The 13237-nt window shown below is 44.1% G+C and overlaps 1 protein-coding gene and 1 long non-coding RNA gene across 2 annotated transcripts in view; one reads left to right on the top strand and one right to left on the bottom strand.

Annotated features, from left to right (window-relative positions):
* The window catches only part of Prkce (protein kinase C epsilon), a 506658-nt gene that overhangs the window by 158270 nt on the left and 335151 nt on the right, over window positions 1–13237 (top strand). The gene's annotated exons all lie outside the window — the stretch shown is intronic.
* Window positions 4448–13237, bottom strand: part of LOC125356481 — a 31444-nt gene continuing 22654 nt past the window's right edge. Inside the window, exon 3 of the long non-coding RNA XR_007211900.1 lies at window positions 4448–4458. This is a non-coding gene — a long non-coding RNA (uncharacterized LOC125356481). The remainder of the gene's footprint in view (window positions 4459–13237) is intronic.

The following is a 13237-nucleotide window of genomic DNA, read 5'->3' as shown; positions in this document are numbered from 1 at the left end:
CAGCAGGATAAAGGAAATTATTGCCTTAAAAATTATCTTATCAAAAAAAAATGAAAACAAAAATTATCTTATCAGTCAGAGGTTTCATTGTGACTTTTTCCACACATATAATGTGCTTTGATCATATTCTATACTTCTGTCACTCTTCCCACTCTTTGGGGGACATTTTTCCATAGGATCTATCCCTGGATACTGTTTTTGGTCATTTCTTCTGACAGTAGGAAGCAGAGGAACAAAGGCTAGCCGCCTGGGTTTGAGCTTCATGGTCAATCCTGAGCAACCATGTGACTTTGGGAGTCATGTCCAGTTCTCTGAGTGGAGGTTTTGCACATATAAATTAGGCTTACCTACACTTGTACTTGTACACACAGAAGCATTTTCAGGGTTGGTGTTTGGGAGGAAGGTAATCTTTCAGTGCTTGCAGAAAAAAAAAAGTAAACCATTATTCAAATGCAAAGGATTGTTTTTACCTACTGAGAGAGAAGCCACAGAGTTCACACAAGAAATTCTGTCCTGGGCAGCAGAAAGGTTGTTTTAACCATGAAGCGTCAGGTGGAAATTGTTGGCCTATTTGCCAATAAAGCTAGGACTTAGCGGGGCCCAGTGGCTCATATCGGTAATCCTAGCTGCTTAGAAGGCTGAGATCTGAGGATCGAGGTTCAAAGCCAGCTCAGGCAGAAAAATCCATGAGACTCTAATCTCCAATTAACCACCCAAAAACTGGAAATAGAGCTGTGGCTCAAGTGGTAGACTTCCAGCCTTGAGGGAAAAAGCTAAGGGACAGCGCTCAGACCCTGAGTTCAAGTCCTAGTACTGGCCCCAAACTAAAAGCTAACAAAATCCAAGACTTAACAAGCATTGCTGCAACTCTTGTTCTTTGAATCATAGGAGCAAAGAGCCAAAGCCCATGACTGCTGCTCCCCACCTCCTGGGTGACCTCCAGCAGCTGACTGAGCCCCTGTGAGGCTGTGTCCTTACTGTCAGGAAGGTTAAATGAGCTAATAGATACAAAACACTCATCACATCAGCACCTGGCATATGGGAAATGCCTTGAAGTGATAGTAACAGTGTCTCCATCAGTGGGTTGTGTTAGTTAATGTGCTACTGACCTTTAAAGCAGCCAATGTAATAATGAAGCCCTTCGAGGTGCTGTTACAGTTGTTGAGGAGCAGGAATAGAAGCAGAATTGTTAGTAGCATTTCCTCTTGTGTAACATGTGATTTAGTGGTGGAAAGACGCATGTGCAGTCTCATGTACTAGCAGAAATGGTAGTATACTGAGCATCTGTTTCAATACTGAGTGGACATATTAGAGTTATTGAGCCTTGGCAGGAAGAAAGCTTTTAGCTTGGCTGAAAACACACACACACACACACACACACACACACACGATAAAATTTGTAAGAAAGTGAAAGTGGGCTGTTGAAAATTCTATTTCTGGGAGGGGGGAATGAGGGACGAGGTAACAAACAGTACAAGAAATGTATCCAATGCCTAACGTATGAAACTATAACCTCTCTGTACATCAGTTTGATAATAAAAATTTGAAAAAAAAAAGAAAATTCTATTTCTATGGAAGGACTTGGAAAAAAATCATACTAAGTGAAGTGAGCGAGACCCAAAGAAACATGGACGCTATGGTTTCCCTCATAGGGAATAATTAGTACATCTCTAGGATAGACATAGCAGAAGATCACAATAGCTCAATAGCTATGCCTGTGTGAATACATAAGATGATGCTAAGTGAAATGAACTCCACGTTATGGAAACAAGTGTTATATCATTGTTGTAGTTAATCCCAACATGCTATGTGAAACCGTGCCTTTTTTTTCCCCTCTCGTATTCCCTTCCTGTGGTTTTACTCTTGCTATTACTGTAACTGATCTTAGTACCCTGGATACTGTATATACGTGTATTGGAACTAGTGAAGGGAAAGGTAATACCAAAATGGAGAGACAAAGGATAAAAAGACAAACCATTCCAAAAGCAATACTTACAAAACCATTTGGTGTAAACAACTGTGCAACTCATGGGTGGGGGAGGGGAGAGATAGGGAAAATGAGGGAGGAGGTAACAAGTTGGATAAGACATGTACTCACTGCCTTACATATGAAACTGTAACCCCTCGGTACTTCACTTTGATAATAAAGAAAAAAATTTAAAAAAAAGAAAAGAAAATTCCATTTCTAGAGTTCCCTGGCCCCAATAGCAACCCAAGAATTAGCCTTGTTTGGGATGGAGTTAATAAGCATTTGGCACTGAGTTCCAGGATGCAAAACTTGAGAGAATTCTGCATGATCTCATTCCATGTGCTAATCACCAGCCAGGAAGCCACACACCTTCCCCTGGCACTCAGCAAAGTGCACTCAGGGCCAGGCTACCAAGCCTCCAAGGGCCTGGGATGGGCTCACTGGCTTTGCTCTGCCAGGGTCTTGTTGGCTATGGCTCTTTTTTTTTTTTTTTTCTTTTGAAGGCCTTAAAGTGACTCTATGACTGCATTATCGGGAAAGGGCATGCTGGGGTTAAGGGCTAGATGCAGATGGCTCTCCCTGGTGAATTTCTTTGAGAAGCAGAAGCAGATGCTAATGAAGGGGTGTGTTCTTGGTTGGAAGGGGCAAAGAAGAAAGAGGAGGGGAGAGGGAGAGAGTAGATGGAGGAGGGGGAGGAAGTAGAGGAGGAGATTGACTTCCTGTCATCCCCTTACTTCCCAGCCCATGGCCAGTTGGAATAACCAGTGCATTTGCTCTCTCCTCTCGCAGAAGTGAAAAGGAGGTCCAGGGAGGGACTCACACTTACAGCAGGCTAGGCCCAGCACTTGTCAGAGCTCCATTCCTGAAGCCACCTCACACAGTCAAGGGGAGGAACACAGGCCTAGCAGGGTCCACTTCTTGACCTGTTCTACATCCTCCTATGCAAAAACACCCTAGGCCGTTGGTCAGGAATCACTGATAATGGAAAGTCTAGCACCACCGATGGAATAGTATTCCAGACTGCCTGCGTGGGTTTTCAGCATCAGTACACCTACAGCTGAGATTAGCTGAATATTTGTGAAATCTAAACTTCAGGGAGCACAAACAATACAGTACATTTGAATCCGAATGTAGTCAGTGTGTCCAACATGAATCATAGAAGTTAATCTTTATCAGGGAACAGAGTCCCCAGTGCGGGCAGAATAATCAGAGAAAATGGCAGCGGGGAGGGATTGAGGAAAGGAGGGATTTGGGTAGGTAGATTTCAAGCTGAAGTGAGAGAGGGGAACCCTGTACCACTCACTAGTCATTATGAAGAGGCTTGCACTTTTGTTGTTGTTTGTTTGAGGGACCTCAGCATGATTTTGGTGCTAAGCTGAGCAGAATCTTGAAGACAGAGCTAGAGATGCACAATAGCAAACTGGAAGGATCTGATCAGATTCCTGCAACCTGTAAGAGTGATAACTGGTGGCTTACACCTGTAATCCGAGCTACTCAGGAGGCTGAGATCAGAGGATCGCAGTTCAAAATCAGCCTGGGCAGGCAAATCTGAGAGATTCATATATCCAGATAACCAGGAAAACCCAGAAAGTAGAGATGTGGCCTAAGTGGCAGAATGCCAGCCTTCAGGGAAAAAAAAAAACTTAAGGAAAGCGCTTGAAGTACAGAGTTCAAGCCCCAGTACCAACAGACAGACAGACAGACAGACAGACAGACAGACACACACACACACACACACACACACACACACACACACACCATTTCCTAGAGAGCCATAGACTTGAAGCACAGAGTTCAAGTCCCAGTACCAACAGACACACACACACACACACACACACACACACACATACACATACACACACACCATTTCCTAGAGAGCCATAGACTTGTCTTAGAATAATGACCTCATCTTTACCACCCAGCCAGTGGACTGAGGGACTATAGGAAGATTCCAGAGGAAGTGCTCCTGGCTGGAAAGTACTACATCTGGAGGTCAGTCTTGCCTCTGTCCAGATCTCTACTTTCATTCCTTGTACCACTGCGAGAGGCTAAGTTCCTTCCTCTTCCAGGGAGATTTTAGGAATTGTTCATGCTGACAACTGGGAAGGCAGCTAAAACCTCATGGACAAAATATGTAATATGAGTATGGATAACCTCAAGTCACCACTGGCTTGGAAGGAAATAATGGGCCTCAGTCCTCATGGGGCAGAGCTGCTTTGGAGTGTGAGCCAGGCATCTCGATTCAGACTGCAGGCCTATTTGGGAGGTGTCTTAAAAGCCAAGAATATTTGTGCAAGAGTTGTTGAAGTGTCCTAGACCCAACATGTCTTACAGAGCACATTCTATTGTTTGGTGAGAGGAAGGAGGAGAAAGGGAGGGGAGAAAGGACCACCATCTGGCCATCTGTAGTACCTTAGCCAAAGGCTGCAGTTTGCCTGATGATTTTGTTAAGTGTTTTGGGACTGCATTCTACATCCCAGGCTTGGAGGCTGTGACAATGACAGGCAAGGCACTAGGGTGTTGTCTTTAGGCTCTGAAGTGCTGTGTACTCTGGGGTTGAGATGACTCCAGCTGTATTGGTTCAGCGAAGTCCAGAGGCTCCCTTTGCAGCCCTGTTTCCTATAATAGGCATCCTCTCCCTGCGAGAGGAACTCTCTGGTATAATTTGGTCTCCTTGCCAGAACTTCATTACCATGTAAGAAGGCGCTAATCTTATAAGAGGCTTATGCAGGAAATTTGATATACTGCTGTCCCTCCTTTGGTCTCTCTTTGGTGGTTCAGGGTCAAGAATATAAATAAATATATGCATACAAACACACACTGGAGAATGTGTGTGTGCACACATACACATACAGTGTTTGCCAAGGAATGCATTTGGCAAAGTGTTGGTTCTAGAACCGAAGTAATTAAATAAATTACATAAATCATTGACATGTTGTGTTCTATAGCAAACAGACTATGATCTTAGAGTATTCTGATTTTTTTTCTCCTCTATGTCTCAGGTCTATCTGCCCAAGCTTCCCAACCCTGCCATTCTCCTCTTGACCCTGCTGTCCAGTCTCCCTTCCTGGTTTTCCATTGGGTTGTCTCTTTTTAGTGCTCTAACTCCATTGGTTTAGTGAAGCATTCAATCCAAAAGGCACCCAAGAAGTGCTTCGGATTCAGTCACCTAAGGGGAACATACCTAAGTAACCATTCCCAAGTCATTGTAACTATCCAGGTGTTTTTTTTTTTTTTTTTTTCCATGTACTTTACATTCTCATACCGGGAGGGTGCTTAATTACAGAATGTTTAAGTAACTGTACTACTCTCTGTATTTTATCTAAGAAAAACCTAGGGTTGTTGTTGAAGAATGCCATGGAGCTAGAGTAGAAAATCACCGTGACCAGTAGCTACTATTACTATAACTAGTTGGTTCTAGTTTTGCTTCTGCTACTTGCCAGCTCCCTGGGCTTTGGATAAATCATCCTGAAGTCTCAATTTCTCATTTGAAATATGGGAGCAGGTTTTCTTTTTGTTTGTTTGTTTTTGTTTTATCTGTCATGAGACCAGAACTTGGGGGACTGGGTGCTGTCTCTGACGCTCTTTTCACTCAAGGCTAGCGCTCTACCACTTTGAGTTACAGTATCACTTCCGGTTTTGTGGTGGTTAATTGGAGGTAAGAATCTCACATGGACTTTCCTACCCCCGCTGGCTTCAAACTGTGATCTTCAGATCTTAGCCTCCTGAATAGCTAGGATTATAGGCATGAGCCATCACTGCCTAGCAGGGGCAATTTATTAACTCCAGCCATCACAGGCCAGCACTGGAATTATACATGTGAATGCTGTGATGTAGAAATGAGATCCTGAGTCTTAACAACACCTTTAAGAACCTGGCATTAAGGCAAAACACATCTCCAGTGTTCCTCATTAGGCATTTGCTTTTGGCTTGTGAAGGGTACTGGCACTATAGGACAGAGGTTTGAGGTATGGCCTTTCCCAGTGAATGTGGTTTCAGGATTCTGCTTTAGAGGCTCTGATTCTCTCTTCTCTGAGCCATTGTCCCCTAGCTGTGAAGGTAGAAGGACAATTGCTCTAAATGATCAGGCTGAATGATTTCCTGGACTGTAGTCAGCTTTACAGTTTTGGAGGTATCTTGATGCTCTGGCCCTGGGAAATTGATTGGTGCCTTTCTTGGGAATGAGGCGGTATGATCTTTCACGTCATGGTCCCTAACAATCAGAGGTGTACGTACTGGCCTGTGTCAGTTCAGGAGATAGAGCAATCCAGCGCTGACCACACTCCAAACTTCTTGTGAAACTCCTGGCTTTTTTCCATATTATTTTGTTTCAATTATTCTTTCTTTAGATTCCTGACATTTTTTTTGTTGTTGTTGTAATCATCTCCCAAGTGTGAGTCTTTGGAACACTCTTGTTTTTCTTTCTGCTATCAATCACTTCCACCACTTACTCCCAATCCCTAGCCTTTCCCTAGGGCCGCACTGTGCTCCCACCCCATCCACATGTGATGCAGACTGCCCCTTCTCTGCCTTCCATTGCCCCTCTTCTCTTGGGGATATTCCCATTAATCCCTCCGACTTTCCTGATCATTAGAGAGCTTATGAGCCCCAGGCATGAAAGAGGTAGTAGAAGTAATTCCTTTCAGAGACACTTAAAAAAAAAAAAAGAGTCCCAATTCAGGGGTTTGTTGTAGGTTTTAATAGTGAAAAACATTTCCTACTGTTACCTCTGCGAACTTCAATCCTAACAGTGTTTCTGAAAGTCCATAGGGAATAGAAAACGGGAAATTTTTCTCTGCAAGCAAATAACTCAAATGAGAGAAAATCCACAGAAAGTGTGTGTGTGTGTGTGTGTGTGTGTGTGTGTGTGTGCGTGCGCGTATGCGCTTGGGTTAGGGACATCTCCCATCGAGAGGGACCTTTTTCTGACACCCTTCTTTATTATCAGCTGCAATACTATATTTCGTTGTAATAGCAGTAGCTGACCTCTTATTGGATTTTACAGTCTGTGTGTAACAGAACTTTATAGCTTAAGTGCCAACTTTCAAATACTTTATCTGTTTTAAATCTTCAAATAGCCCTCAGATATTGCTGATCCTGAGACTAAATGGCACATCTGAACTATTAACAAATGAGAAGCTAGGGTTATAGTCCCACCTTGAATGGTAAGCTTGGTACACTCTCACCTACCTTCCAGGGTGGGGGGTTCTGGGAGGTAGGTATCTCTGCCTGCTATTGGAGATCTGGGCAAGCTAGAGACAGTTCGTCCAGCTGTGGTAATGATCAAATCAGGCTTAGTCTTCCTGGAATTTCCTTTTCTCAGCCTTGAATCTGGGGCAGAGTCTAAAACACTTTTATCTTTAACAGGAGAACAGAGTGACACACTTATAATTCTGTGATTTTCTCCCTTTTGATACAATAAGAATTTCATAATCATTTATTGCATAATTAGTCAGTCTGGAGGGTAAAATTTGTCATCTGTCACATAGAAATTTAAGTTCCATTTTTATGTTTTATATTTTCAGCATTTATAGAACACATTTTTGCTATATCAAAATATTTGTTCCAAAATATTTGGGATTGAAGCGATAAACACACATCAGTCTTGTGGCTCTGTAGATTTCTATCTCTTGGCCTTCAGAAGATGGTTGGTTTGTCAGTCTCACCTCCCCCACCCCTGCCATCTTGATTTGAAAGTTGACTTTCCTCTGGGTTATAGGATAACATTTAGGAGAGCAATACCCCACTGGAAGTCTTAGCAAAGAAAGAATAAACGACCCAGATGTTTGCTTAGGAAGGACAAGACTCCAGTGGGCAAATCTCTTCAGACTGCACTGTTAAATGAACACATCTAAAGGGTTCATCTGATACTACTTCTACCTTCCTTTCATTCTGAGTTCTTCCCAGGCCAGCATTCTGAGATGGCAGATTGAATTCAGAACAGAAGATTCCAATAAGCCTGAGGATTCGGTTGAGAATGACCACTGTGATTTTAATATGAAGAGGTGGAGACCTGCTTTTGATCTTTTTAATGCATTGTTTTCTCCTTTGCCCAGCTTCAGCACTCACTACACATGTTTTCAAAACATGTCTAATGATAAAAACCTGTGTAAACATTCTTGGCCACCAAGTGCATCCAGTAGCTGGGGAGAATGTGGGGTGTTTGCTTTCTGAGGAAGAAAGCAAAGTCTGGTCAGTGTGGTGTGATGGCTTGAATGCTAGACTAGATATTTGCTGTTTGAAATATTGAGGGCCAAGGAGGAGGTAGGGAGGAAAACAGATCTCCTGTCTAAACAAAGCAAAGGGAAGGGAGGAGATGATAATAATAACCAGGGTGGTGATGATGAATGTGTATTGTCAAGCATAATTTCAATGCATCTCAAGTATATTACCTCACCAGACCTTCACCACAACCCCAGCTGTTGTCCCAGTTTGCAGATGGAGAATGAGGCAGGAAGGGAGTATTTGACTTGCCCCCCCAGGCCACCTGGCCAAGTGGGGCTTGAATGCAGTAAGTTTGACTCTCAAGTACTTGTTTTCTGTACTATGTAGAGTGCATTGTCCTGCTGTCCTGACAATTCTCAGAGGACTGCCTTCCATCTAGGGCAGTTCAGGAGAGTCGAGGTCTATAGCAATTCATCTAAGAGGACACTTTATCCTCAATGGCTTTAGCCACAAAGCTGAGTGGCTTGTTCCTCCTAGTCTGTGGTTTCAGAATTGGTTCTTTTTCCTCCAGCTTTCTCCATCACAGTGGCTGGGTTGATAGCATGAGGTTTTTCATGTTCCTGGGCCTGGGTTGAGAGTCCGGGTGACAGAAGGCAACACACACATAGTCCAGATGGGTGGTGGGAGGTTAAAGGACTCAGGCAGAATCTGGATGACATGCCATAGCAAGCTGGTTTGTGAAACTGCTTGACTCAGAGCCTTGAGATCCACTTACTAAAGCTTTGAAACCCATGGTGGTACACTGGGAGGTGTGGAATGTAAAGCAAGTCATAATTCATTTTTCCTATAAAGCTTCAGAATAGCTCTCTGGATAAATGAAGAACAATGGTATGACTACAGGAAAGCAGCAACACAAGGAAATAATTGCATCAAGATGTGTTTGGACCATGTCACCGCACAGCCTGCTGTGTTCATAATGTATGGATCTTGGTGGGGACTGTTTCTGTGTAAAGTCATAGTGAGTTTAATGGGGGTTGGGTCTGGGGGATTGCAGTGAGAGCCTGGATGCTGCCCTTTTCATAGAGTTTATTTTGCTCAGCAGCAAAATAAAGGACAGTGTTTTAAGGAGGTTGGCCAAAGGGGTGAATCTTCAGTGGGATTTTCCAGCCCAGTGTAATGGAAACATCATGGAGCTTTGGTTTTTCTTGGTATTACATCATTTTAACCAAGAAAGTTTATTGAACACTTTTTAAAATGCCCACTAATGTTCCATGTGCTCCTGGTGGAAAGAGGGGGTTCTCCGGGGCACAATAAGAAGGAATTCAGTGGGGCTACATTATTAAGAGGGGAGCAGATTCTGGGGGGATATGATTTGAACTTTTTCGAGGGAGGGTTTGGCAGGCAGTACAAGCAGTGCTAAGGAAGGGTGCAGTGAGAGAGGTCTGGTGTTGTAGGAGGGCAATCTGGCAGAAACATAAGGGGGTGGGAGAACTAGCAATTTCAATTGGGGCTGGATTTTGGAGGACCTTAAATGCCAGCAAGAGATGTGACTTCTAGCAGCAGAAGCTACAGAGTTGAAGAATTGTTTGGAAGTAAGGTCTTTGGGAGACCTTTTGTCCTTGAGGCTAGATTCAGGGCACACACACTGGGGAAGTTTTCAAATGGGAAGATCTCCATTTGTTGCGTTGTTGGCTATTCTGTTTAGAATCCATAGTTGTAGATTGCTTCACTGCCCCTGCAAGAGTTCATAGTTGAAGCAGTAGAGGCACTCAGAGGATTGTCCTGGGTCATGTCGACCTTCATAACAAAAACAAGGTGAGAAATCCTATCTCCTGGGGTCTTTCTTCCTGGAAGAAGCTCAAGTCTTGAAGAGTCTCCTTCACCTTTGGGAAGCTTGTTGAGGTCTGGTGACAGAGAAATCTTACATAAGAGGTCATGGAACCAGCATTTCTGAACCTCAAGTGTCAGGGGAGCCAGACTCAGATGAGGGAGGTGAAGGAGGTTCTGTGTGTACAGCCTCCAATGAGAGCCTGTGATCAGGTATTCCTGTGTGTCCTCTGTGTCCATGGTGATCGCATAGGGGATAGCCATAATACCTTTTTGTAGTATTTGGAAATTGGTCAGTTGATGGAAAGGAGGAACAAATAGCACTTAAAATAGCATTTATGGCTGACATTACATTACTCAACATGGAGCACTCAGGAATTGAAGTGATGGTCTTTCTAAGTTATTAATGCTAAAGGAAGCAATAGAGTAAACCAACATGGACTTGGAGAAAGCCTTAGTGTTTATTGAGTGGCTCTTAGTTCAGGACTCTTTGCTGGGCCCCAGGAACCAAGGGGGTGTTTTGAGGGCTAAAGGGTAGGTGATGGTTCTGTAATGTACCTGTAGACTCTGTCTAGGGTGGATTCTAAGAAAGAGCCCATTGGAAGGCTAACTTGGAAACTCACATGTGTAGAATGCTTGAGTGGCTAGGTGAGTCTGACCAAAGCACTGGACATTTGCAGTGGTGAACATGAGACACAATACCACGGAAGTGTGTCACCACATTGAGGAAGTAAATGTTAACCTGTGGGTTGGCTTTGAGGGAAGTTGTGGAGCAAGGGGCCCCATGATTGTGGATATGTTTAGATAGGTCAGTTGGCTTTCTACATGCGGGGTGGATTAGTGCTGAAGGAAGGAAGGGAAGACTTAGAAGCTGTGAGGCCAAAGCTGTGAGGGGTGACACCAGGAATGGGAATGGAGCCAGAGGCAGTGTGGAAGCTTTTAAAAGACTTCAGGGGTTTAGGGACTGCTTAGGTATGAAGGGGAGGAGGCAGGAGGACCAACAGATGGCTCCAAATGAAGGGACCAGGAGAATAGGCTGTAGGATGTTCTGGTGCTTGACTAGTGCACCCACTTTCTGAGTTCTTTGTGTTGTGTAAAGTCAGCATAGATCAGTTATTGAGTATAGCAGACTTGTATGTGTACAAAAGACACATGGATTCAGGAAAGCTAAATGTTCCTATCATATCCAGAAGGGAGAAAAGTAATTTGGGGGTTTGGGAAAGAAGACCTATGGCATTTTGAAAGCAGCTGGTTTACAGAGAATGAAACTTGAGCCAACTCTGGAGAGAAGTGTTGGAAGCTCTTGGGAGAAATTAGGAAGTAGCCACAATTGTGCACCCACAAGGATGCCCAGTTAGGGAAGGCCGAGGCCTCTGGAGCTCCCCACATCCTGATGACCACTCGGGGTTGCCTGTGGATGAGCCTCTTGCTGGACAAGTGGAAGTGAGCATGACCACCCACCATCCCTAAACTTCACATGGTTGCTTTCTTCCTTTTGCTTGGGATTGGGTGCCCTGGAAAGACTCTAGGCAGGAGAGAGCTTTGTGCCGTGGGAACTTCAACTTGAACCTGGTTAACTAAGATGACTTGGCAATGTAGGTGGTGGTAGGGGTGCATTTGGGGATATGGTGGGACAGGAGATATGAATCTATGACATGCATAGATGCAATTATGCGTTGCATAATTGGACTAAATCTTTCCCATAAGGTTGACGTCTCCTTTCTGCTTTAGTTAGAAGTATTTGCCACTTAGCCTTTTCTTTCCACAAGGTGAGTTGCCTTTTGACTTTGTATTTTGGTAATAATTCTCTCGTGCAAAATATCAACTGGCACAAATAATTACCCTTCTTTCCCACTAAGGGGCTCATGATTGATATGCAGTTGTCCCAAACAAAACATAATTACAGGTGACTTATCTATTTAGTCTTCTCTTTGGGTTCTGCTATTCACTTCTTTGTATAAAAGCTGTTAGCTGTTACACACTTCCTTGTTCTGTTCTTATTGACCAGGCATCATGCTAGGCCTGCGGGAGAACCAGATGAATAAGACTCTGTCCCCCAAAGATCCCAGATTCCTCCCAGAGCTGTGCCCTGGGCAACTTGGCAAGGAATGAAGAAGTGGGCCTCATTTGTGCTCTGGGTATTCAGGTAAAGTTCCATGGCTTGCCCTTGGCCACTATATCCTTCCCACTGCCTCAAATAACACATGAGGCCTGTGAGGTTTATTAGCAGTCACTTTGATCTTCTGTTCTTTCTGGATAAAAAGTACTTCACACCAAATGACTGAACTGTTGAATTTATTTTCTCAAAGGTTATTGGATCTTAGGAATTCAAGAAAACAGTCCCTTCATTGATAGATTGATGAGTTAAAGAATCAGAGCACACCTTGACTTTCCAGGAGGCAGAGTTGTAAATTTTCTCATATTTGACTATTGGGGTACCAGGGTATATATTACAGTGTAGACAATCACCTCATACCAATAAACCTGGGCCAGAGGTAGAAAGGAAGCCATGAGCAGGCTATGAGGGCAGTTGTGTTTAATTACACTCTGCATCTTCCTAGAGTAGCACCTTTCTTCCACCTGCCTATGACAGAGAGTTACAGGTGTAGCATCCCTATTCCTTTGGCTGCATTTTATTATTTCTTAGTTGTTCCTTTGAGGACATGCCTTGCTGTAGCTGGAAGCCACAGAGTGTGTTTGTGTGTGTGTGTGTGTGTGTGTGTGTGTGTGTGTGTGTGTGTGTGTGCGTGTACTTGCATGCATGCTCAGGAAGCTGCCCCTGTCCCTGCATTTTGCTCAGCAAATGCCACTCAAAAAGGTCACCACTCTTGGGGCAAGTGGGTGAGCTTTTGCCCTTTTAGGACATGCTCATTGGATTGCTTGTTTTCTCCTGGCACTGCTCCAGGGAGGAGGCTTATTTCATGTTCTAGAAGCTGTTAATACATACCCATGAAGCTCTGATCTGTGCAGTATTGAGTCTTTGCACCTGGTTTTCTTTGCAGTACAACCTCATGTGTCATATGGAAGCTTCTCAGGTTTCACTGCGGTGGGGTCATCTTGAGTCACCCGGGCTGGGGATATGGCCTAGTGGCAAGAGTGCTTGCCTCATACACATGAGGCCCTGGGTTTGATTCCCCAGCACCACATATACAGAAAATGGCCAGAAGGGGCGCTGTGGCTCAAGTGGCAGAGTGCTAGCCTTGAGCAAGAAGAAGCCAGGGACAGTGCCCAGGCCCTGAGTCCAAAGCCCCAGGACTGGCAAAAAAAAAATCGAGT

The sequence above is a fragment of the Perognathus longimembris genome, chromosome 8, assembly GCF_023159225.1.
Source record: "Perognathus longimembris pacificus isolate PPM17 chromosome 8, ASM2315922v1, whole genome shotgun sequence".
Classification (NCBI taxonomy): Eukaryota; Metazoa; Chordata; class Mammalia; order Rodentia; family Heteromyidae; genus Perognathus; species Perognathus longimembris.
This window is presented reverse-complemented; position numbering and strand designations above follow the sequence as displayed.